The sequence below is a fragment of the Pipra filicauda genome, unplaced genomic scaffold (genome assembly GCF_003945595.2).
Source record: "Pipra filicauda isolate LSUMZ 115617 unplaced genomic scaffold, ASM394559v2 scaffold24_size8852520_pilon, whole genome shotgun sequence".
NCBI classification, from domain to species: domain Eukaryota; kingdom Metazoa; phylum Chordata; class Aves; order Passeriformes; family Pipridae; genus Pipra; species Pipra filicauda.
This window is the reverse complement of record NW_024104365.1, coordinates 4652187-4677300: the sequence shown is the minus strand read 5'-3', so window position 1 is coordinate 4677300 and position 25114 is coordinate 4652187. Positions and strand designations below refer to the sequence as shown.

General features: G+C 39.5%; 1 protein-coding gene across 4 annotated transcripts in view; it reads right to left on the bottom strand.

Annotated features, from left to right (window-relative positions):
- The window catches only part of FARP1 (FERM, ARH/RhoGEF and pleckstrin domain protein 1), a 207794-nt gene that overhangs the window by 171156 nt on the left and 11524 nt on the right, over positions 1–25114 (bottom strand). The window contains exon 1 of one of the 4 annotated variants that reach the window (XM_027741053.2): positions 12555–12654. The exons of the other annotated variants lie outside the window; for them this stretch is intronic. The gene's annotated coding sequence lies outside the window, so the exon portion shown is untranslated. Of the gene's footprint in view, positions 1–12554; positions 12655–25114 lie in introns of those variants that run through there. 4 annotated transcript variants of the gene reach the window in all.

The window sequence follows — 25114 nt, the reverse complement described above, 5'->3', positions numbered from 1 at the left end:
ACAAAGGCCAAAATGTGGTTCAGCATAAAGCCACCTTAGTTCTCCATGTCCAAAACAGCCATATTTCGTAGCATCGGAAAGGTTCAGGCCAATCAAATTTTCCACATATTTTTCTTCGGCAGGATGAAAAAAGTATCAAACTTAGACTAAAGGGAGCTAGGAGTATAAACAGCACTTGGGGGGGGGGAGAGATGGAGGTGGTAGGAAGAGCAGGGGGGCAGAAATAAAGGGTTACAAAAATTACAATATACTGAGGGAAATAGAAGCAATAAGCCACTGTTTGAAATGAAAACAAAGCTCATATTGAAATAGATGCCACTCTCATCTGTTTACTACTCTGCTCTTCTAGATCAGGCAAAGAGGATTGGACATTTGATGCAAGAGGTTCTTGAAGCCTGAAGAAGTGTATTATAGGGTGAGAATGGTACCATGTATTTAGGCCTTTTCCACTTCTTTTGCTTTACTTAAAACACATTTTCACAGCGTGAAGCAGAAGGAAGCACACTGCTCACTACACTCCTCTTAAAGATGGTGAAGCCTGAGGCACAGTGGGATGATGTGAGTGGCCTGTAAAGTCACTGAGGAGATGAGATGTAGGGCTAAAGCTGCAGCCAAGGCCCCTCGGATGCTGGCAAAACATTGTCTCCAAGCTCCTATGACAATGGAATACTTGAAAGAGATTAAAATAATCAATATAACCCATAACGCCAGATGAGATGACTCAAACTGACTCAAGAGCTTATAAGCCATCAGTAAGAACAAGGAAAGCACCAGAGGGCTAGAAAGGAACAAATTCAATTCAGATCTTCCAAAGGATAACGAACATGAAGCAGCAAGGAGAAAAAGATGCAATTCACACAAAGTGTTCACACATGCTTTTAACTTTCAGCTTCTTGTAAAACTTTTGGAAAGCCTCAGCTGTGGAGAGAACTACAACAAATACTGCTTCTAACACTCCTGTCGAGTACTCATGTTCAATTGTAAGCACTTTCATACTTGCAGAAAACCACAACACTTGACACACTGGAGTAAGTTTAAGAAATCGTAATAAATAAGGTATAAGTAATGACAGGATAATATGCACAGGTCACAGGTGAAGGGCTCAGAGACAGCAACTGTGGAAAATCTCACTGTGAAAGTGAATATGCCACCCCTCTCTCTGAGGTTCAGTCTACCACTGCACAAGACATTAATGATCCAAAGCAGAGAGAGTAGGGCATCCCGGCAACTCAGCCATCACACTGCAAAGGCTAATTTATCAACCAAGCCCACTTCTCATATGATGTGCTTATCCTTCTGATTTCTTTTTTCCTCCCCATGGACAGTAGCAAAGCAGGTATAATCACAGAACTCTACAAAAGCACATAGCAGACTTGTACACTTTCAGTAACAGAAAATTCTGTACATGCAGCATAAATTGTCAATGACACTGCATTTTCATTCATATACCAGAATTACCATAAAAATTAAATAAGAGAGCAAGTTACTTGAACCAATATTAAAAAAAAAATAAAAATTCATAATATAACAAGGAAAAGGACCAGGAAGACTGAAACCAAATTCAATTTGAAATGATGGGTAGCAGACAGAGGGCCAATACAGCTCAGGTTTTTATACTGAGAAACATTATTCTGGTAATTACCACAAGTCCCTGGCAGACTTCTACAAAGCAAATACGACTATAAAAAAAAAATTAAGTTATTCATATAAATATCCTGACCTGGAAGAGACCTGCAAGGATCAAAGTCCAACTTAGAAATTTCTTTCATAAAAACCCACAATTTCGAAATTGCATAGAATTATAGAATGGCTTGGGTTGGAAGAAACCTTAAAGATCATCTTGTTTCAACCCCCCTGCCGTGGCCAGGGACACTTTCCATTAGATGAGGTTGCTCAAAGCCCCATCCAACCTGGCCTTGAACACCTCTAGGGATAGGGCATTCACAACTTCCCTGGGCAATCAGACACCTCACCAGTACCTCACCACCCTCACAGTAAAGAACTTCTTCTAAATACCTAATCTAAACCCACCCTCTTTAAAGCCATCACCCCTTGCTCTATCCCTCAACACCCTTGTAAAAAGTCCCTCTCCAGCCCTCTTGTAACCCTCTCTTTAGGTACTGGAAGGCTGCTAGAAGGTCTTCCTGAAGTCCTCTCTTCTCCAGCCTGAACAACCCCAACTCTCTCAGCCTGTCTTCATGGAGGTGTTCCAGCCCTGTGATCATCTTTATGGCCCTCAGAAACCATCCCCAGCACTTGCTCAGCTGAGAGCTCATGCACACCAGGAGCAGCAGCAGTGGAAGTTGATCTGAAAGGCAGCAGACTCATGCACACAGCATAATATTGCAGCAATAAGTGGCAATTTTTCAAGTCATGCTACACAGAATGAGTGGCTCAACCTCATTCCAGGCAAAGAACCACCAGAATTCCTTTTTTGAATGGGATTCACTATGTACTACAGGAGACAGCTCTAGGGAATACCTAGAGGCGATTTACCCTTTTCACAAATACAAAACAAATACTCTCTTGTAAAAAGGAGAACTCCGCAGCAGAGAAGGGGGGTGTTTTTTGAAAGCTCTGAAGTTACCATAATCTTAGGAGTCTTTGGCAGTTTCTCATGGGAGAATAAAGAGGATTTCTCAGAAAAGCTTCTCTTTAAAGTGTGACTTTCTTAAGGAACTACCAAAACGCACAAACAGCTGCCTCTAACACAACATTCATGCTTCACATTATTCCACACAGAACCTCACATACCCTTGATATTATAAAAAGGTCCTTACAAAGAAAAACACAAATTAGAAATCTGACATAAATCCAGAATTTTTTCATTAGGCTAATGGACCAGCATTTTTGTGGAAGCAAAGAAATGTGAAAAGTTTTAAATAGAAAAACAGAACAAGCTTGAAGAGCAGTAATGCAGATACAGACGTCTGTTTCTCTGCTTGCACCCTGCAGACTTGGCTGCTCAGATTCTAAAGGAAGCCTAGCAACTGAAGGTAGTTCAGGGATTTGTGTTCCGACTCCTGTCTGTCCTTACTGCTCACATCCACAATATTCAGATAAAGAAAGAATTATTATAAAAGGCCATTTCATTCACAATATTCACATAGAGAAGGAAGCCAATAAAAAGCCAGTTCTTCCACACCACTGGGCTGTCTTCTAGCTCAAAAAAAAAAAGTCAACATTGTAAGCGATGGTTGCTTCAGGAAGTCAGAAGTAAAGAGGCTCTAGGTGAGGTATGGTCAAGAAGATCAGCAAGAAGATAGATCATGTCTAGTCCCCAGTACAATTAGTGGGAAAGAGGATGGACGGGAAGCTCCTTAACTGGGCTTAATTTCTAAATACAGATTTTTTTTTTCCTGTCCCTAAAGACACAGAAAATCAACTTTGAAAAACCTGCCTGCTCAAGAAAACACCATGGCTGTCAACTAAAAAGTACACAGACTTGCAAAAGCAAGTCTCAGAATCAGATTCTTTAGCATTTTGCAAACTTCCTAAAATTTGCAGCAATAAGAAATGTCCTCAGCTATGCGAGATTACCCATAAAAGAATAAAATTCATCCCCTGTATTGAAAATAAAGAGAGCCCACAAAGTTGCCTATCTTGGTCAGACTCTGAAAACCTCTAAATAACATTGTTTTATCCCTTAATCCAGTTTCTATGGGATGGTTATGCAAATGGACAGACTAAGTACTCAGGTTTGTAGAGCAATACGATACGTTTAGTTGTTAACATCAAACTAGCTAGAACATGAAATCAATGTGTAATTTAGGGACCTAGGCAGTAACACAAAGCTTTAAAAAAACTAACTATTCAGTATACCAATAATGTAGCCTGAAATCCAGAATAATGAACATTTATGAACGTACAGGACATAAAACACCTCTTGCAAACCTATCTGTACAGCATTCAGAGTGCCTTAATTAATTTCTGCTTCTACCTTTAGGGTCACTGAGCTTCCAACTGGAGCTCATTTATCTTCATTGCATTCAGGTCCTAAAACTGTCTGCAATTCTGTGGCACTAGTAGCTGTCCCAGATTCCAATTCTTCTGCCAGATGTCAGCAAAGAGGAGTCCCATCCTGCACACATCTGATGTATGCTATCATTTTTCCTCAACCACACACCTGTCAGTAGGTCTATCAACAAGTGCAGAAATAGGTTTCTGTATGCTTTTGCAATTGCCTCTGCGAAAAAATCATCCCCTATCGACAAACACAGATTGTTCTGTGAATCAAGCCAGTCTAGTCTACGAATATTTTTTTTAACCCACAACATTAAAATTAGTTTTGATGACTGTCAATGGTATTAAAAAAGTAAACATATTGATTTGCTGTGTGTAATGTTTTCTGGACAACCTTGCATTAGAGACTTACTGCAGGCAAGGAACGTTTACTTTCTTCCTTGTATCTCACGCAAGCAAGTAAAACTATTGTACATATGTCAGTGATCAATTAAGTAAGTAAAACTTCACATGCTCACTCTCTCAAAGGAACCTCTCAGAAACCTCTTCATACAAGTTACTCTTGGGACTGGTTGTGATCATTTCCTAACCTCTGGAGAGTTGTCTTCACTGTTTGTTCTTCATTACCCCTTCATGGCACCCTTATACCACGATCAGCATTACTTACTTGAATCGGGAATGCCAATGTCATATTCAAACCAACACGGCCAGTTTTAAAGTTTTTAATTCAGGTTTTAAATCAGCCAGCTCGAAGACACTGTACAAACAAGTAATTCTGGCTATTCCTGGAAAGAAAATTAGTGTCTCATCTGCTAAGCCAAGGGGATGATTAGCTCCAATTGCTCAATTAGTGACTCTCACCCAACAACTATATTTTCATTTCAAATCCAAAGGCACAGTCTGAGCAAAACAGGGAGCTCATGGAGTCATGAATCCCTTAACAGACCAGAGGGAGATATTTCCACACAAATGTTTCATTTGTTATTAGACAAGTTAAAATTTGAATTAAATATTGCCCGCTTGCTTTGCATGAAGTTCAACACAATGTTCCCCATTGAAAGTACTTTCCTGACACTTTACTTTCTCGGTTGAACAGGCCACACCTTTTCTACAAAATTTCTGCTTTATCTCAGGCCAGGGACAAGGTATTTCTTCTTTACTGTGAAACTTCCAACCTGTTTTCTGAGATGTTTTTCAACCTATTGACAAAACTGCTTGCATGAGAAATTATGCTTAGGAAGAAAGTGTGAGCTAGTTCTATCATATACTTACATATTTGATTTTATTGACACCCCTTCCATTTCACATAACCTGCCAATTCTGTCACTAAAACCTATGAAAAAGTAAAACTCAACATGCTTGCACAAGTAACAAAATCCAATAAAAAAAAATCTATGAGGGGAAAAATATTAAGAGTAAAGAGTGCATAAGACACATGCTGAAGTAACTCAGCTAATCCTTTACTGACAATAAAATGTGTTGTAGAAGTGAGAGTGTACATGTTATCATTTTATGAAGACCTAAAGCATTTTAAAGTTGAGATATAAAAACATCATCATGTGGGCAAAAAGCTATTTCACATTATGAACAGAAAGACTGTGGAAGCTTTATTGCCACATGGTAAATGCTAGGAACATATAAAGAGAGCCTAAGAAAACCCTTATTTCTTGTGTTTCTAGCCAGCACAGTTTCCTGATTAATTGGGTCATCACCTGAGCCCACAGTTTGTCACTAGAAAACACAAGCAAAGTGAGTAAAATCTTAAAGCAGTTTGGTGGTTCAATAGTAGTACGAATCACTCCTGAAGCCATTAAAAGCATTTTATAAAACCCTTTCATGCCATCACTCCACATAAATAAAGCTGTTGCACCAGCTGGAGTGCTCTGGGCTCATTCACCCATACAACACCTCATGTGAAAGCCAAGCCGAATGTGCTTATAGTAGAAGAAAGTAATCTGATTTACTTCCAGATTTAACAGAATTCTGAAAGGGATCCAGCAACTCATACCGAGCTTCAAGCATAACGTAGACATTTTCCATGAAATAAAAACATGTCAAAAGAATAAATAACACACTACATTAGCACTACTGTTCAACAGTTGAGGGAAAATCTGACAGAATCCTGTTTTTGAGAAATGAAACAGCTCAGGGGAAATGCTATTTCTCTGAACCAAGTATGAGTATATAGTAGGGGTATTCACACTGCCTAAATGCAAGCCAGCTCCTCCAGAAAGCGGTTAAGCATCAGAGACTAATTCAGGTATTCAGTGACCCTTCAGAGGAGCTTCTCCATGCCTTGAGCATGCAGGCCTCTAGCAGAAGATCAAAATGCAGCTGTCTGCATGCCAAGCTCACATTCTCCCTCACTCACTCCCTCTCCTCCCTCTCCTGCTGAGAGCCATCAGTTACAACTTGTTGCACTGATGGTGTGTTGCACAAGTAGGGAGCAAAAGCTCACGAGTTTGCCACCACACACATTGTGCTGCACAAAAAGGGTAGGTACCCTTGTGGCACAGTGGCTCAAAACCACAGAGGACAATGACATCACTCTTCAGAATTACGCAGCCAGGGAAGACGCCTATCCAAACATGTTAAATTGAAGCCATAATGGCCTTGACTAGATTACTCTATGCCCAAAGCCTGTGATCAAACTCCCACAAAATTATTACATAGGTTTTCCACTAGGAAAAACGTATTTGTGGTCACAGTTATATGCTCAGTATACGACCCACTACAAAACCAGAAAAAACTCCTGAAGTCCTTCAATATTTAAATGTCTGTTCCCAAAACAGACTTTTTATAAGTTTGTAAAACTGTTTCATATAATTGAATTTAAAATGATTGTTTTGTTTGGTTGTTTGGTTCTTTTAAATTAAGTCTTTAAACAAAAGCCTTTATCATTCTTGACCAAGGAAATACCACATTTGGTAATGACACAGTTCCCGGCAAGAAATATTCATACCATCAAGAAAAAAATTGCTTTACATACTGTTGTTTAGAAAACTACTTCATAGATTCATTTGCATACTGGTGAAGATAAAATGGGTCATGATGCATGGTTGTATAATATCCCTGTAGTGTTTTAAAATTATATCTCTACTCTTCCTTCAAAAATTATTTTAAAAATTATAGCAAAATTTTCAAACTTGCTTAGGTTTCTATCTCATTTCTCTTTGTGCAAATACTTGAACAACTGAAAGACTATACCTGCTCCAAACAGCACAGTCTGGACACTCTCTCCTGATCTTTCAAGCTAAAGAGCTTTTCTGTCTTTAGATATTTGATAACACTGCATTTATTCGGTGCAGAGAAGACAGATGCACGGATATACTGTTGCCAGGTTGCACAGGTACATCCTCATTTATGTCTGGCTAAAACATAAGTATTATGTACATTGTATGGAGACAGACTAAGGTTGGTTTTCACATAAGACATATTTAGACTAATATTGTTCTATTAGGTGCTGTTGTGTCCGCAGAATAAATGCCCTACCCCACTGTAACTAACTTCCCAATGAAAACTAACATAAATCACTCAAAAGCACAGCACTATTACAGCAAGCTTTAGAACCTGCACCTACAGAAGGGCTTGCCTGTTCAACCACCCCATTTGTCTCTATCAATAAACCTGTTTCAGTGCAGATTACATCCCTGTGGCTTTTGTTACATCTCCAAACTGACTATTCACCTGCGTGGAAGTGTGAAAATTACCTGTGGAATCTGTACTTTTTACTACTAAAGGAGACAGTGGAAAGCACCAATTCTCTTGTTCTATCCTCTTCCTTGCAGTGCTCACGAGAAAGAAAGCAGAAATACTGCCAAAGTGGCACACCAGTCTGCACTGATCTCCTCAAAATGTCATTGGAAGTAACATTCCAAAACAGCCTTTACAACCTAAGGAAGATAGAGAAGCATAGGACTCAGATCCTTTTTTAAAATTCAGATATTAAGAGGCAGAAGTTGCCAGTGAAAGATCAAGCAGAAAGAGGGACATAAATAATACATTTTAAATAATCCCAAGTGAGTGCTGCCTGAAAGATTGTAATGGGTCCTCTCAGTAAATACAAGGCTCCCAGTGAAGCAGCATGGCAGAGTGCATTTCTGCGCCAGGCAAACAGGCAGGCTGGATATTAGATTGCTCTTCTTCCCTTGGAGAACATCCTATACTCCTCATATTCCTCTCTTGGCTCCTGAGTCTCAGGTAACTTTAGATTTTGCTGAACACAGAAATCAGTCTTTATACCATATCCAGTGGTAACTCACAGCATATTCATGGCAGGCAAAGACCTTTAAAGAGCCCATAACTAGTATCTCCCAGGAGTTTTTCCTTGCTGACCATGCTCAAACTTTGCAAACTTTCCTAATGGCAACCTAATGTCTAGCCACAGAGAGGGAGAGCACATGCCAGCCGGGGAACAGAGGAGCCTAAGACTCCTTTCATTTCAATGGCTTCCCAACTGGAGCAGGTCCAGGCTCTGGAGCAGGTCCAGGCCCTGGAGTGGAGGAAGCCCATCTTTCCTGTGCTGGCCATGGTGGGGCTGCCAGCACCCAAGCAGCAAGGAAGCGGAAGGCGTGCATCTGGAGTGCAGCACGGACAAATGCCAGACCCGAGGGAGATGAAGGAACAGACTGGGACAAGGGCCCAAAACAAGAGGGGGAGCGAGCACAGCAGGCAGGGAAGGGAGCCAAGGATCCCAAGGCAGTGAACAAAACAAGGCAAAAAAATGGACAAAAGACGATTGCATGTGAAAGAAAAACTGGACAAGGATGGGGAACGGGGGCCATGACAGGCAAAGTATCTGGTCTCTGACAATGAATCTGGAAGGGAGGAGAAACTATAGGTGAAAGATAAGCAAATAAAAAGTCAAGAACTGGAGACAGGCCCCTAAAATGCAAAAGGATTGTCAGGAAGGGCAAAAGAAATGGAAGATGGGGGGGGGGGAAGTATGTCGTATCTGATAGAAAATAGCTTATTTCCTTGAGCATGAACAATGACATCAGGTTTTATTCCTGATGGATTCCTCAGGATTTATTCCAAGCCTGTCAGAGGTCAAGAAACATTTGGACAACACTTTCAGACACATGGTGTGATTCTTGGGGCTGTCCTGTTCAGCATCAGGAGTTGGGCTCAATAATATTTGTGGGTCTCTTCCAACTCAGGATATTCTACGATTCTGTGATTTCCTTCCTGAAGTCAACAGCCCTGTCCTGCATGTACACAACAACTCAGAAGTCTCTCCCTCTCTTAGGTTGGAGAGCTGTGCAGAGGAACATGACAGTCTGCTGCCACTGCAGCTCTCATCTCTCACCCCACGGCCAGAAATCCCCAATAAAGGGTATAAAATGTATAACTGCTATGGCAACTTTTATTTTCAAACAGAACAGATTTTAATTTTTTTCTTTAAATAAGGGAAAACCACACAACTTAGAGGAAGAGTTGAGAATCAGGAACTGTTTTTGTTTAAGCATGTCATCAAACCGCAAGTTATCCTTTCCTGTTCTTGCACACCATAAGCTTTACCAATTTCCCTCCTTGGACCCGTCCAAGACTGTTCTACCTCTTTCACCGCACAAGGAAGCACAGCCAGTTACAGGAAGGCACTCAGGATTTCTTTTTTCCACCCTGTTCTATTCTTAAGGCTTATTAACTACTTGAACTCTACTGTTAAAACAGAATAAACAACTACCTTTCTGCTCTTTCTGTATAGCAGTCTGATTTACTCTGTTAAAAAGTACTTACTCCAACTTCACAATTGTCAGAGGAGGAGGCATCACAATATCCTTACTTCCTATATGAGAATTTGCAGACAGAAAACCCAGGTCCTCAAAACATGTAGATATTGCCTCTACTAGGAGTTTGGAGTCTAAATCTGTTTATTAATCTAGGTCAACCAGAGTGCAAACTCACTATTCTGTACTCCAAAGTGAGACTCTTAGGGCCTAACCATCCTTCAAGTATTTCATATCCCACAACATGCCTCACACATGATTACAGACTACCTCCAGAAGCATGAGGCTTTCTGAAAATTAGCTCACAGAATCACAGACTTTTTCTGACTTGGAAGGGACCACAAGGATTATCAGGTCTAACTCTTAAGTGAATGTGCCATACAGGGGTCAAACCCACAACCTTGGTGTTATTAGCACCATGCTCTAATCAACTGAGCTAATCTCAGGGTCTTAGATCTCAAGTTTATCAAGTTTATTAACCATTCTCTGGCTTTTAAATCCCTTCTAGCAATGCAGGGAACTCCATCAAGAACTGAATCCAGTTCCTTAAAAGCAAGAGGCCATCAGCCCTCTTGAGCCACCCTTCTCTTTCAACATCTGCAAAAGGCAAGGAATGAGAGTTTTCTCACAGACAGCATAATAGACAACAGTGTCCTGCAGGAGAAGAACTACCATACCCAACAAACAAGATAAAGATTGTTACACGGGAAAAACACAACCAAATAATTTAAGATTGTGTCATAAGTCACAAAACGGAGAATTGCAACTTTTCACTATGGACTTCTGTTTGCAATATTAATCACGTTCTTTAAACAGCATCTAGCCTATAATAATATTTCAAATGTTAAGATGTGTTGACTTCTCATGTTAACTTTAAAGAAAGCAAGTAACACTGGCACTACCTTGAGAGTCCAGAAAACAGTATCCTTAATTTTAATAACTCCTGAATATGAATATTTTAATTCCTAAAGGTCTACAAGTGAAGCATCTGCCTTCAAATAACACCTTGTTATCCAGACAAAACAAACAGTATATGATTTGATGTTTTTGGCATTGCATTCCCCCCCAACTCCTCTAATCCTGTAGATCCACCAGCAACCTAAGAGCTCTTGCATATATAAATATTTATATATATGTATGTATGTATATATACACACACACCTCCTATCTCTGATTCTAGCCATCTGCCACCCCCAAATAGACATACAGAAACACACAACATTCTCTTCATCTTTAAATGAAGGAGGTGAGCACTTGTGCAAAGCTCAGCACATTTCAGGAGAGTGCACACACATAAGCTTTCCCATGTGGAGCATACTGGTGCACAGTGAGTAGAGCAAAGAAGTAGCTGGAAGCATTGGAGGGAACAAAAATGGATGTAAAATGACACAACTGTTGGATAGATTGGAGGAGAAAGAGATGATCATCTACTGTGCATTGATGTAATATTATGCAGGTTGATTTATTTTATGTAAATTCATGCATATAATATTTCCAGGGGTTTAAACCACTACAGCAGAAAGAAGGTCCATTTAAAGAATATCTAAACATCTGCCAGATATGGAAAATGTTCCTCTCTAGCATCAGAGAGGATTATATTTTTATAAGGTCGCTTATATGGCCTGGCCCTGTAATTTGGGCTGGCCTGCATGAAGCAGTCTGCACTTCTCTCCAGGGAGCACACAACCAAACACAGATGGTAGTCACTCTCTCATCGTTGGAGGCTTCTAGAAACTCATTCAGCTTCAGTTTGGTTTGGGAAACTGGAAAAAAATCACCAAATGTGAAAAAACTGCATTGAACTGCATGTGAAAAAATTCCCTTAGAGCCAGGACCTCTGTATTTTATGAAAATCCCAGTGTGCATCCTCTGAAAAGGATGGTACACTCACCTCCACTCCAAGAGGAACAAGAAAGGTTCTTCAGAACAAGAACCTAACAGCCAGCCCAACCTGCCCATGCCCCAAATACTGTGCCCTGTACTGGCAATGAACAGGCCGAGGCAGGTCCCTGTCTCTGTGGAAGGCTGAGAAGGCACATTTCCCTCATCTGTACTTGGGGGCTGCTCTTTTCCTGCTCTCCAGCTGCCAGTCGAGCACATAAATACTGCAGAGTATCACACAGAGGAGCAGGAAAGCATAGGCACAGGTTGCAGTTACCAAATGCAATGCAGCACAGCATGCAAGCAAGAGAAAAGACTTTAAAAGGTTTAATCTCTTCTGAATAGCAGTTCTACCTTAAGTGGTCCTATCCACAGTCCTAGTTATCCTGTACCACCTCATTCCTAAATATACAAATAAATATACAAATTTTGTCCAATACGGTATATGGAAAAAGAAGCCATAACTCTGATCAGTTCAGAAACATGAGAAAGTTTGAAAGCATATACAACCAGTAAAAAAATCAAGAAGTGAAGGAAACAGCAATACACTGCAGTCACTCACTAACACATTTGCACCCTGACATCACATCAGTCCTTCTCCATTCGGTCCCTACAGAGAAAGGTTAGGGCACCCTGACCACAAAAGCAGCAGCAGGAAGAAAGAAAAGGCTTGGTATCAGTAGCAACACATACAAACAAATAAACTTACCACAGCTTCTCTTGGGCAGTCAAAGCCTTGGCGATGAAAAGAGGATAGGCAGAACCAACACCTTGTTTGCCAAACAATCTACTAACACACCACACAGGATTTTTTCCCCTTTGCAATTCAACCCAGAACACTTTCCCTTCGCTCCAAAACCTGTCACTAAATGATACGAGTTGATAAGGCCACTGTGGGGCTATTTACTTGCTTGCCAACATAAATAGGCACAAGACCAGTCACAGGAGTTACACACCAAATATAGTAACACAGTATCTCACCCCTCAGCTTTTGGTGCATCAATTCAACAGGAAGCAATGCAGGAAATCCAAGGCATCGGTGTGATTCCAATCCATGCCCTTCCTGTCTGGGAAGAGAGATCTAAAACCATCTGGGACTCCTGCTAACAGAAACAGTCAACACCTCTGTTGAAGGCAAGGGGGAGGAAAATTCAACTACACAACCCAAAGCTAAACTAAACATAGTTTAGCCAGTACGCATCAGAAGAGGCCATTATTAACTGCCAAGCTGTGTTCCACCTCCATTTTTCTGACATTCAAAGACAAACAGCACTGTAATACAGAGGTAGTGAAGCCATGCCAAGCAAGCTCTAAGCATGCCAGCCAAGGCTCTGCAGTGATGATGCTGTCTCAGCAAGGACATCGAGAAGGGGAAGCAGTGGTCACCCAGTTTGCCTCACCTAGCTCCTTGCTGCCACAGATCAGGCACTGCTGTAGACAAAGCAGTATTTTAAAACTCGCCATGCTTGTTACAAAACGATCCTTATCATGTCTGCAATATCCTCATTGCGGGGTTGCAGGAGACACAGCAAAGCTGCCAGTTGGACTCTGGAAGAGAAGCCTGTTCATGCAGCAGTACAGGCTGCTAATGGCACATCATCATGTACTCTGTAAATTTCCCCTGATGAGCACAAGCCAATGTCAAGGTTATAATTTTCAAAGGTATCCCCAGGATGGTCCCTTACAGACTCAGATTATTGCAGTGGTTTGTAATAAGCGACAGTCTACCAGAGCAGCACTACTGAAGTGTAAGAGACAGGAGCAGGAGGTAATAGCCTTGGCATACTACCAGGGAAAGTCACTCCTCAATGTATTAGATACTTGGATGAACTTTCCTCTTTAAAACAAAACATCAAACAAATTTGCCTGACCTGTCAGTCAATAAATCCACAACAAAATCACACAAACAAAAGGAAATTCCAATTAGTTAGAGCTGGGAGAGGGAGGGAAGGGAAGAGAATATTCTTTCCTGAATCTATTTTTAGGCTACGTAAGGCTGTCTGAAACCATGGCAATGAACCTGCTATAAATCCCCTTGCCAGCTTGATGTTTTGTTTCCTTATAGACAAGGATAAATGAGTATGTACTATGGATTAAATGGTCTAAACCAGAAAGTAATCAACAATCAGGTTACTGAAAATGTATTCGTAAGTTATGAAAACTACTGGTTAATAGAGGCAGGAGCAGCTGATCAGAGAGACCAACATGTTCAGCAATCTCATGGCTAAAAAGCAATCCGTTACAGCCCTAATAATCAGCACTGAGGTGGGATCAGCCTCCAGATTACATCTCTCCACCTCCACCACTGTCGACTTCTGGGTGTATTGATATCAATGGTTGCACCCTCAGTGCCCACATTTTTCTAATGCTTCTTATTAAAATGAAGGGAAAAAAGGAAACAAGAAAACAGTTTGTTTGGGGGTTTTTTTATGTATATTCCCCTGGCTTTGGAAAAAAACAACAAAAGAAGAAAGCAGGAAGAAAAAATACTTTGCTCTTTTGCAATTTAAATGAGACTAAAAAAATCTACCCACAACTGAAAATTTAGATTTCAATGTAAGAATCAACAATTTTAAAGAAGTATTCCAGAGCTAATAGCTTCTATTAACATCTTTACATCTTCTGTTGAAATAACTCAGTCTATATTCTTACATTGTTGGCAGTATCAAATTTATCCTGGTTTTTAATCCACTGCCATGCACATTAGATCGGCTGCTAATCTGTGCTGCTTTGGAGGACTGAAACATCCTACAAAGCTCTGCCTTCACAACAGCTTTGCTTGGTATGTGGGGGAGGTAGACAGAAAACATACCTATCTCAAGACAGTTAATTAGATACCCTGTTCTTTAAAGATCCACATCCTAATTACATTTTGATTCTACATACTAGTAAGTTTTTTACACTTGCATGTATCAGGAAGAGGGGAGGAACATCTCTAAGTCTGCAAAATTGTTACTCAGCAACATTAAAGGAAAAAAAACCACTCAAACACAAAAAGGTAAGAATGCTGAAAACACTAAAAAATGCAAGATTTCTTCTCCACACAGACCATAGAGGACAGGTAGTCTCTTTTGCTCAGCGCTGTTACAGCACACACATCACCCAGGCAGTATCAGCTTCCCAGCATTGCTAAGCAACACCACACCACATTACCTCAATTGATTCAAGGGATGGAAGTTGATTCAGAAACCACTGAAAAAGGCAGAATCTAGATAAAAATGGTTGCACAAACCTCACACACACAAGCCAGGATCTTGCAGTCAGAGCAAAAAGCAATTAAGGAAAACCACAGGGACACACATACAAACTGAAGAAAAAACAAAAAATAACAACATACATGAAGACAGAAGGAAGGGGAAAATGAAGTAGGAAAAAGAGGAAGAAAAGAGCACTGCTATCTCACCTCACGTATTCTAAGACTAGAACAAGGAATTAGATCTTTCTTTCCAGGGAGCAAAAACCAGTAAAACGGCCAGAAAGCCATTAGAGACGTGGCAATGTAAGCTTGATCCACGTCAAAAATAGAGCTTACACAATTGAGGATCTTTTTTACAAATATTGAAGATCAAATGGCAGGAATTAATACGAAACACTGAATTGTGAACTGCTTCAAAACCAAAACACACATTAAGACTTCTGAACATCTTCCCCTTCATTCTGATCCTAAATTCTATTAATGTCTTATACATTTGAAGATTTGCATTAAAATCCTGTTATGAATATAATCCAAAACAGAACAGTTCACATTAGTATACTAAATAAATCCATTATCTATTAAACAAATTGAAAAAGCTCATCTGTGTAAGTTTTTTAATTGAAACTGAGATTTGTACTGAGTGATAAGAACTGGAAACAATTACATTCGACTACACTGTCCATTCAAATAATTCATGCAATAAAAGCCAATTTATATCTATATATTTACTATTATTGCCATGGCTTTGGACCTGCTTAAGCCAACATAAACTAGGACTGAGGCAGAAAGAGGTGCTCCGCCATGGCTGCATATTCCTGTCTTCCAGCAACCTTCTCCTTTCCAGCTCCCATTTCACACACTGGAAGCACTCAAGGCAGCAAAACAGGAGAAGGAAGGTCTGCTCACCTACTTAGGAGGGCCAAGGGACAATGGAGACAAACAGGCCACCACTCCTCTGAAACTCAGGAAAATGCAAGGTGTGTATGGGAGCAAGAAGACAGTACATGTACAAGGTAACTGTCAAAACCATAGCATCATTAGATCAGACTTTAGAACCAATAGCAGGCTAACAGATTTAGATGTTACTCACCCAGAAATTTTAAAGGCACTCCAACATACCACCGGAGTACTATTAACCATACTGTCCAGCTTCCCTCTCAGACAAACTTAAAAAACGAGATATAAAAAGCTGAGGGTGTGCTGCCAATTTCAATAAAAGGGCTCCAGGGAACAACAGGCTGGTAGCTACAGGCTCACTGCTACACTGAGAAAATTGATAGAAATTGTAGAACAGATTAGCAGGTATGCAAATAAAAATTACAGAGGAGTGTCATCATGGCATGACTTCTTTTACAAACTTGCCATGACATATATAGGTAAGTGTGGTATATATGATACCTATAACATGCATTGGATCTCTAACAATCCTTTGACAATGTCTCTCACCACAGTTTTTTAAAGAAATTGAGCTGACATGGGATAGAATGAAGGGTCCTTCTGTGAATTAACAACTGGATAGACTAAAAGAAACAGTACTGGAATAAATAGCCAGATATTTATAATAAATTTTCACAACAGCTCTGGTTTTGCATTTGTGGTACTCGATATATTCATATTTACGTGAAAAATGGAGCAAGCAGCAACATGATAAAGTTTGTCGGAGATTAGAAAAAATCAGGAGAACTGTGTTGATCTGCAGATAGATTTGTCAGGTATTTATTGACACACACCACAAAGTAACAGTCAGTACAGTGAATGGGAACCCTGGAGCCACTACAATTACATTAAATTCAGGAACCACACACTCACAGACGACCAAGTTCAGTGCTGGCTGGGAGATCAAACGGAACATCAGCAGTGAGCAGGTCAGGGATACCCAATGCAACAGGGGTACCTCTGCAGATCCTTAGTGCAGTCCACAGCTGCTGCATCAACCAATTTTCAAAGAAGGATACAGCAGAGCAAGAAAAGATTCAAAGAGTGACAACTATGGGAGATCTGCAGCAGCTTTAACATAAGGACAACTAAACAAGCAACTACTTTTAGATTAGAAGGAAAGATGGATAAGATGACAGACATAAAACCATGAATGGTATTACAGAGAAAGCAAATAGGAAACCACGTCTCAGAATAAATTAGGCAGTATTATATGAAGTTTATCAGGCAGCTTGCTTAAAAACAACAGGAAAAGGAGAAACTTTTTCCACACTACAATTAATGGCAGAACCCATTGTCACAGGATGTTGTGAAGACAAAAATTTAAAATAGATTAATACATAGTTAGATGTATTTACAAAACAAGGCCTGTCAAGGATTGCTAAATAAAGGTGCAGACACAACTTTCTTGCTCAAAGTCCTTGAACTGCAGTCTGCCAAAAGCTGCGAGGGATCACTGTTTTGCTAACACTTTTTCCCCAAAAGCATTACTACTTACTGGCCATTATTAGAGGTGGAATAGTGGGCTAAACCAGACCTCTGGCTGGAAATATCAGGGCTAAATCCCATGTTATATGCCCAGGAATCTTCAGCAAGATGTGTAGTGCTGGGAAACCCCATCTTTCAAGAAGGAACATCCATACACAGCGCCTGCTAAAGCCACAAGTCATACAAAGATTTGCTTCCCGTTGATCTTACACGAACACAGCTGTGCTACATGTTTCGAGACTGGGTTAGGTGAAGCCAGTCTGTAATTTTGCCTACACTGACCAAATAGACTTACCTACTTCTGTTTTGTGGCCTGGTAATAAAAACCTCATAAGAGCCAAGTTATACAAGAGGAGCTCCCGTCCCCTATTTTAGGTGGCTGAGCTAATTACGGTGCTATGCTAATGAATTTGAAAGTCATTTGAGAAGTTGCACAGTTCCCAAAAGTCAGCAGCAGAAGGGGATGAGGAAGATAAAGAAGGAAGAAGAAAGAAGCCACTCTACTTCTGCAGGGATTCAGAAGCTGATCGGCAAAGGAAGGCACTAAAAGCAGCATTAAAGCTTATTCTACCTTCATATCTCCTGCCACCCTTGTGGCTTTCCTCCATAACATGGCTGTCAGGCAAACTATAGACCTGGAAGATGTCAAGAAAATGACCTCTTGATGGGATTTATGAGGCAGTAACAGATTTATGCAGCTACTCATAAGATGAGATACATGCCCACTTGCATAGCCTTACCACCACATTATAAATGCAATTACATTTTGTGCATAGCAGCTACCCCATTGCATTTCTCATCTGTTGATAAAAACATACTTAAAAGTGTCTTTAAAAAGGTATATAAACTTTGGTTCCCTTCCAGAAATACTAAGTGAGCTTCCAGCAAGAAGTGACTTTGCATTTCTCAATATCATGCATTTTTAGCTTAAGTACCCAGAAAATATTTAGAGCTTATGTATGTTATTTCTCTTGGGAAAAACTGATTGAGCTGAAACCCAGAGAAAATCCTTCCCCTGGAAGGAGGAATCAGTCATGCAGAAATTCCCAACTTGAAATATCTTTCTAGATAGCAGACTGATCAACAAGACCTCTCTTGCCTTATGTATTCTCTCTCTGCTTCTACATATCTCTTACATTTTTCTATTATGTTCTGTATGCAGACAAACAGAATATCACCCAAAAAAAAAAAAAAAATCAAACCCCAACCAATAAACCAAACTGTTCCAAAAGTGTATTGGGCTCAGCTGCCATTTCAGCTGCCCCATAAATTCTACGACGTATGGTGGCTTTCCTGTTCTGCACAAATCACTGGAAGCCACAGAGGCTGGAGGTCACCTTCATCCACTGTCCAAACTCTCAGCTATACAGTGCTGATTACACAAACCTCCACATAAAATCACAGTTGGTTCCTATTAGCTTCCATGATAGGCCTACAATGGAACAGCTGCCTACATTTTCCTTCCTGCACCAAAGATAACACTAACAATAACTTAGGCATGATATGAAATACATCTGAATTTCTTGTTAAACAACAAAGCTCAGTCACCAATGTGCCTTATGTTGCTGTGTGAAGAGGTCAACTCTTCCTTGAGATACCAGTACTACTTGTCAGATGGCAGTAAGTCTGTTAGTGCTTATTTTATCATGTTCTTGGGCTTAGTTGTCTCCGCTCAGTGATTATTCCACAAATTTCAATATTGGCACTAAGATGACTGTTTCAGTGACTTGCTCCTACTTCTGTGATTTCAAAACAGTGCCACTTACGTCACGAAACTGCAATTCCATCCAGAACATCAACATCACATAACTGCTTCCCTACCTCTTCTGGTAACGCTGTGTTCCCACAGCACTGCCTTATCTACAGTTTCTGCAAAACCATAGAAGCATCTGGGGTACAGTTCCAGTTTGGTTCTTTGTACCTCATTTCTCTTTGCATAACTCTGAGCTCCCATTAATTCTGAGATCAATTCTTAAATAAAAGCACTGCTCCCTCTGCTTTCAAACAGAGAAAACAAGGCATGTCTTCATGAATATTTCACTGGTACTACTCTGTAATTTAACAGTGCTAGATGCAGATCAGAATATATAACTCCAGATTATTTAGTTGCAGGTAATTTTTTATTCTGGAGCCACTTTTAGTCAACCAGTCCAATTGGACAGAGATAGGCCATTAGAATACGTCATCTGTACTTTCCTATACACACCCAAAACCATGTTGCTTCTGTCATGCCACCACCTGGCACTTTTATGGCAACCATAACACCTTTAGAAAAACCAGACTTCATTACTATGGTCAACTGTTTAGTCTGAATAGAAGATATTTGAAAACTATCTTACAAAAGGAAGATGCCAGTTTTTCCTTCTCAGTCCACTATTACCTTGCTCCATGCTCTTATGCTTTCAGCATTAACTCTTCCCCTTTTGTACAGAACATATAGTCAGAAATCAGCCTTAACAACTTCTTCTGTATTACAAATCCTTCAAAGTTAATGTTAAGATATATTCATCCATCTTATTTTTTTTCATCACCTGAAATTCCTTTCATGTTTCCAATTTCAGCAGCTTATGATCCTGGTATTTTTCAAACAAAAAAGCACTGGAAATTCCTATGAAGGAATGGAAACAAGTATCAGGTAGTAGCCAGGTGGCATCCAAGCAAAAACTGAAAAGGTCTCAATAAGGTAAAGATAAGGCTTGGATGTAATCACAAGGGAAGCAGCCGGGTGAAGGGAGGAGAAGGGCATGTAAAACCACTGCAAAGCCTCAGCACATAATCAAGAACATTTTTTTTATTCTCCAGTTTCACTAGGATCTCAAGGCAAAAAAGCCTTGGTCTACGAGCAAAAGGGGAGCCTGAGCACTGGACTGAGCTGTTGATCACTCTGAAAAGGAAAGCTCAGATATAGCCCCTCTTTAAGCATATACGAGAATGTTTGAGTTTTCAGTCTTGCCTTTTTGAAGAACTACCTCTAACATTACAGATCTGATCTTTGATCAGACTCAGAAAAAAGTCTTCCTAGTCACTTGCAAAGTAAAATAGAGTTGTGAGGCATGGAGGCATATACTGTTACTTATGTAAATGACATTTTGCTACAATAGGTTTTTAAATGAATTGTCTGGTCCCTTCCTCGAAAAGCCAAGATTATCACAGCAAGAATATGAGTAGAAAATAAACATGCCCACAACAGCATGCAGTTTCCAGGAATTGTACTTTAGAGGATCTGCTTACAGGTTATTTCATTCTCCCCCCAATATGTGAAATGGCAGAAAATTCAAGCTCACATATGTAGGGGCCAAATCTCATCTGAATACACAACCAGACACGCACAAAGCAGTCTGCAGGGGAAAATCAAGTAAAAATATCTCTGAGACAAGCACATTGAAAGTGTATCTGAGGCTCCTACATCACCCAAGATGTTCAACTTCCTAAACTAGGACTAGCAGCATTAGTATGATGAACCTGTCTTGGAAAGAACACGTTATTTTCCTACAATAAAGCACTTGTCATAACAAAAAAAACCACCCAAAGAAAAAACAAAACAAAACCAAACAAACAGAAATCCAAAACCAACTAAACAAAAACTCCCAAGCAAAACACACTTTTTATGTATGTGTCCTTCCTCATTTAAGAAAGAGAACTTGCTTTTGTAGTCTGCACCTTGGCAGTGTTCCTTTCCACTCCTCTCCATGACTTAAGACATACTCTACTAGTAGTATAGGAAACTTGGTCAAGTAAAAAACAAAAAGACAGCATAAGACTATCCTTTTAAATATTTTTAGATAAATTTTATGGTTCAAATGAAAGATAAATAGATGATTTAAATCACTACTGAAAACTAAACTCATTCATCCTAAACACTTACACTAGTGTAGTGTTTAGGATAAAACCCTACATTAAAACTGCTATTGTAATTTTGCTGTAGAAATCCATTTCTATCAGTTGATAAATCTCAAAGATTCATTTGCAATTAAATATAGTGTTAATAATCAAATTTACTGAAATACGAAGAAATTCCTTAATTATCCAAAATCACTAAGCTTGTGAGATACGTGATTCGTATGATGTCTTCAGTTAGAGAGCTGAAATTCTTTATATGCTTCAAACTTTAATGCGCATAGCCCTTATTTTCTCCCAACTCTTAAAACAGCCTGTAAGAATGCTGTTTTGTGGAGATGATTATCCAGAAATAAAGTACAGAAGTAGCAGGTGTTGGAAGAGAACCCATTTACCTAACAAGAGGCATGGAAGCTCTTCCTCCCTCCTGCCTCTCCAAGAAATACCACCTGGAATATTTCTGCCTGAAAAAAGTGATGTTTCTGCAGAAATCAAGAGAAGGCTGTACAGAGGCAACCTACACCAACTTTTCAAGTACTTATGGAATGTCACCAAATCATGACTATGGTACCAACTGCAAGTTTGAATTGACCAGTTCAGGTTAACACTTCAGGGGAAGTATGAGCAATCCCTGACAGTTGTGCAAGCAGCCCAGTTGCACACAGCAAGTCATATGTAGAATAAATGGTTCACACCAGAAAGGACCTGAAGTCCTAACTATGTTAAAATAGACTCTAAATACAGACTAGACTACTTACTAGCCTTGCAATAATTTTGATAAGCTCTACTGGTTGCTAAGAGATTACTGAAATAGAACTCATTTTGCTCAGTAACTCTACCACAGTACTGTAAAACTACCAACACACTTAATCTTTGCAGTAAGGGACAATAGGGGCAAAAAATAAAAATGTAAAGAAAAATGCCACATGAACACTATATGCCGGTGCCTCAAAAGCTCTAATTCTCCCCTCCTCCCAGAAAGATATCCCCAGATCACTTCCGGCATGGCTTAGGAAAACCACACTATTCTCAGCCCATGCAATGTAGCAAGGTCAACAGGAGCATCCCATGGACAACAGATAAACTGTTCCTACCCTTCAGTTATCAGCTGTGTTCAAGGCCAAACCCTGCAGTTTCACCACTCACATTATCTCCTGGGTTTGCTCTGACTGATCCTGGGTTTCATGCCCATACGGTTTTTCCTATTTCATTGCCTCAGAAAGTTCAGCCTCTAAGTCAATTACACCTTTTTTTCACTGAGTCAATTTTCAGTGGAACTTCTAGAGAAACCATTGAGGTTTTTACTAAACAAAGCACGCACACAGTCCTAAATCTGACATTTTCACCTCTCTTGCAACAAAGTGTGAGTCTTGAAATTACTAGGACTAGTTAGTAGTCAGGGAATACTATGTGTACAGTTTAGGAGGCTTAGGGTTTGGTTCTCATCTGCCTGAAGTGCTTCAGATAGGGAAATGGACAAACAATTACTTATGAAGTCATTCGATCTTTTAAGTTCAGAAAAGAAAATGGGATTTTTAAAATGGAAGACAACGTAATGAAAAAAAAAATGTATGGGTATGATTATTCAATCCTTTTAAAGTCTTTTTCCCCCCAGTCAGTAAAGTCTAAGCATAAAGAATCAGAAGAGCAGCCAAATGCAGTATTGCTTTAAGGGAAATAAACAGTATGTTACCACAGCCCTCAGCTAGCAAAGTGACCCTGACTTTTTGCATATTCTGCAAAAATAAGATACCCTTTAGGCAGTGTTCTTAACGGATTCATTCAGCAAGGGGCCTTCAAAGTTGTATTCATCTAATAAAAAAAAAATTAGCGGCTGTCTCGGTAACTCAGTACTGCCAGTAAGCAGAGAACCTCTGTTAATGGATATAAGGCATGGTGGCACCTTACTGAACTCCTGTAGTAAAGTCAGGCTTGCTTGAAAGGTTTTAGAATGATTTGAAGTATATAAAATGAACACCTTATTAAAGACAGTTTTTAAAAACAAGAGTGACACTTTAAAGCTTTCACATTCTAACAGAATTCATGCTCAACTAACAGTTTTGGTATTTTACTCCCCTTTCTTGTCTCTAGTATACCCAAGAAATTCTAAGATATGCTTCTGCTATCATCCTTCAGCTCAAAAAACAGACACATTAACCAAAATAGGTCATCATGCCTTACTAACACAGATAAAATGACTAAGCATACGGCAACAAAAGGGTCATTAATCACAAACTGCTTTAGATCAGTATAAAAATAACGAGTAATTACACTCCAAGAAAACAAATACATTTAATATTTTAAATATCATGGAAGATAGCAGAGAAAAATCATCAAAGTTCAGAAGAATAGGGACTGACAGATCTACCGTCGGTGGTCCAGTAACTAGGTTACAAGTGATCTTGCTGGAAAGCCAGCTGCCATGAAGACAAACCCCTACACAGGGAGTCCTCCAGAAGTGCTCTGTCCCACAGGTAACAACTCTCTGTACTAGAACTGGACAATGCAGAGCAGAACAAAAGTTTCCCAGGGAACTGAGGAGACTGCCACAGCTGAGCAGCAAGGGAATAAACTGCCTGCAGAATTATGAAGTGTAGGAACATGTAAGGGATGTGGTCTGCAAACTGAGTGGGAAGTTTAAAGACTTAGGAAGAACTAGAGTAGTTTTACACAGGCCAGTTTGCCAGCAGGAAAAATCCCCAACAGTAAGATCATAAACTAGGAAGTGGATTTTTCTTTTCCTTTTAATGGAAGCAGTGGTATTTAAGACATCTGAAATAAGTCTGAACAAAAACTTGAGTCCTTATAGGGAGCACCCTTGAATCAGATTATGAATACAGAAAAGACCATTGCCAAGATTCTTACTAACACTGACTCAAGCCTGTAGTTACCTCACACTTCTCCTTTAGTCAGTCACTGAAAATACAGCTCTGCAGGCAATGAAAACAACAGGAAGCTCATCCTACAAACCACTGAACAAAAATTAAGCAAGTAACATCAAGGGTAATTATCAGTCAGAATGTAAGGACCTGTCCTATACAAAGTAAAAGGTATTTACTGATCAAAGTGTCTAAATGTTAAATGACAGAACAATATATTGACTTTTAAAATCCATGGGAAAATAAATGAGATTATTTCTCTTAGTGAAAAAAATGACTGAATAAAATAAATAAATAAATCATGGTCATTAATAGTCAGATTCTCTTAATAATTGATAATTGTCTCAAAAAACAGTGCATGTTTCTTTCTTTTTGTCATATGTACAGAACAAAATGTATGTGGAACTTACATGACACAGGACAGAATTTTAAATAAATTTAAATTTGAATCCTGCGATGATCACAAAAAAAATTTTTAATTGACTGTTCAACCATAGGGAGAAAAAAAGCCTTTAAAAAAAACCCCATTAAGATAACTGTCCAAAACCAGGTTTGCCATTTGCAGTCTAAATCATACCAGTCACATACAGGATCTGCTGCAGCATTTAAAGGTTTCATGGCAAAGTTTATTGGGCCATTAAAATGCCAGATGAGCCTCCAAAGATGTGCATTCCTTCCTTACTGCTAAGAAAGCTGTAGGACTCATGGAAAAAGACTATTACTCAAAACTTACATACTTACACTTTTGTTGAAGATATAAACAAATGGCTAACAAGTTCCAGGACTCTATGCCAGAAACAGTTTGGCTATAAGCGCACTGAAACTTAAAAAAGAAAAAAGTGTGTCCTTCCATCACATTTACCCTATCAATGGAAGTGATGATTATGAATAAATACAGTAGAATGCTGTCAAAGATAGTAACTGCATTAAAAAAAAGTTGAGAAATAAAAGCATGCATAGAATTCAAGAAGGAAAAACAAGTAAATATTGAACAAAAAATCAATATAGCCAGGTTTGGAGAACATCAAATAATCCTTACTACCTGAAAACCTGGTAAAAGTAGCATCAGTAACATCCCACCTTCATTAAAGGAGTGATTCAGACTGCAGACTCTTAGCCCTTTATTTCTAGAAGAAAAGTCATAGACTCATTTATTTCTAGTAATCAAATACATTTCCCTAATGATCCTTGCAACAGTGACAATA